At 39.9% G+C, this 1,793-nt stretch overlaps 1 long non-coding RNA gene across 1 annotated transcript in view; it reads left to right on the top strand.

Moving 5' to 3' along the window:
* Positions 1–1,793, top strand: part of LOC125483967 — a 34,226-nt gene that overhangs the window by 1,362 nt on the left and 31,071 nt on the right. The window lies entirely within an intron of this gene.

Here is a 1,793-nt window from a genome sequence, read left to right as displayed (position 1 = left end):
GTAAGGATGGCAGTTTCCTTCCCTAAAGGACATTAGTGTTAGATATAACACAGTGTGGAGCTGGAGGAACACAGCAGGCCAGGCAGCATCAGAGGAGCAGGAAAGTTGACGTTTCGGGTCAGAACTCCTCTTGCTATCTCTCAGGGAATTTGTGTGTTTGCTCTGAAGTTAAAATGGTAATGAGAACAGGTGTCTTAGGAAGGGAAATCAGATGAAGAAACAATGCATCTAGTGAATGCCCAGAAAGTTACTAAAAGGAAACCAATTGCTGTTGCATCTTCCTGAGAAAGAAGCATCAATGGAGGAGTGTGGAGATAGTGGTAATTCTTCTCTAAGTTTGGTATTTGTAAAGATATTGCAAGAGACAAAAAGTTGTAGTTGAGCTTAATCCTGCTGTTTTGTCTGTAATGAAATCTTTCCAGCACTTCTGTCTGGTATAACATAGTTCATGTTTTTCATGTTCAATGTTTTATTTGATGTGTTAAAAATACACTAGTAGACTCTTGTGAATGAGCTAAGTAACAGACCTCATGGCTAGATAAAATCAAGGTAAGAGTCTAACAAGCCATGTTTAATCTAGGATCTCACTTGCCCAGAATTAACATCAGATTCAGTTGCAAATGAAAGAACCTGAATTGGAGGTAAAAGAAAGAAAAATTAAAAATCTTGAATTGAAGGAAAAGAGAAGAACAGAAATGTGAAAAAGAGTAGAGACTAAAAAGGAAAATGAAAGAGAAATGGAAATAAGAAAGCTTAAACTGACAAAATGGAAGAAAGACAAGAAAGGAGCAATGGAAAGGGAAATGTCATTGAAAAACTTGAACTCCAGAGAGGGAGTGCTCAGGTAACAAAACTTGGCTAGAGAAAAGCTAAAGAAAGAAAACTTTGGACAGAATTTCCCTAACCTTTGAAATAGTATGATCAATGGTGAGAAATTTGGGAGAATGCAGTGAGAATAAAAAACTTGTATCTTGATATCAAAAAATGAAAGGTCTGATTTTCTCCTTAAAGTTTCAATGAATAGATGGTAATCACCAGTAAGCAGAAAGAATATGATTTCCACACATTTGCATCTCATCACTAGCTAATCTCACCACATTTCTGTGTAATGTTTAATTCTTCCAGGCACTGGTGAGAAACCATATGGCATCAATTCTCGACTTCAGGGTTAGAACAGTTACATGCAGCTCATTGCTTGCTTCTCTGGTACTCTGTGTTATCGCCTATTCACTAACATTACATAGCACACTGACTGGGCAGTGACAGCTTTGAATCTTCATCTCCAGAAATTGGCTTCGTCAACACGCCAGACTCATCACATCACCATGGCCAACCTTGGACGAACTCAGAAGACAACATAGCACTTCAATACAACACTTTGAAGCGGTCTGAAACCTTATGTTGCAATGCTCCTGCCAGGTCACTCAGTGCGCAGGGTCACGCCAATCTCACGTATCTGCACAGGATGCATCTAAGGACTGTTAGCTTGCTTTCTTAGCACTCACTCATATTGCATTTGCTTGGATGCTCACAGCTTGCCTTGCCTTTTAGCAAACTGCCACTTCATTCAAAACTCACAGCCTCACAGTATTTCTGCCTTGCGAGACCATACAAATAGCCAAGCAGCTTGTCATGACTTCCAGCACCGAATAGTCATGGGGGTAAACATCTTGCTGCACAGCACTGTCACGTCAATGTCAGACATGCCATTTGTGTTAGTACCTTATGTATGTGCTTCAACAAAATGGCCATGCTTAAAGGTCAAGGTGGGAATGGGGGGAAGGTTCTTATTG

The sequence above is a fragment of the Rhincodon typus genome, chromosome 9, assembly GCF_021869965.1.
Source record: "Rhincodon typus isolate 14 chromosome 9, sRhiTyp1.1, whole genome shotgun sequence".
Lineage (NCBI taxonomy): Eukaryota > Metazoa > Chordata > Chondrichthyes > Orectolobiformes > Rhincodontidae > Rhincodon > Rhincodon typus.
This window is presented reverse-complemented; position numbering and strand designations above follow the sequence as displayed.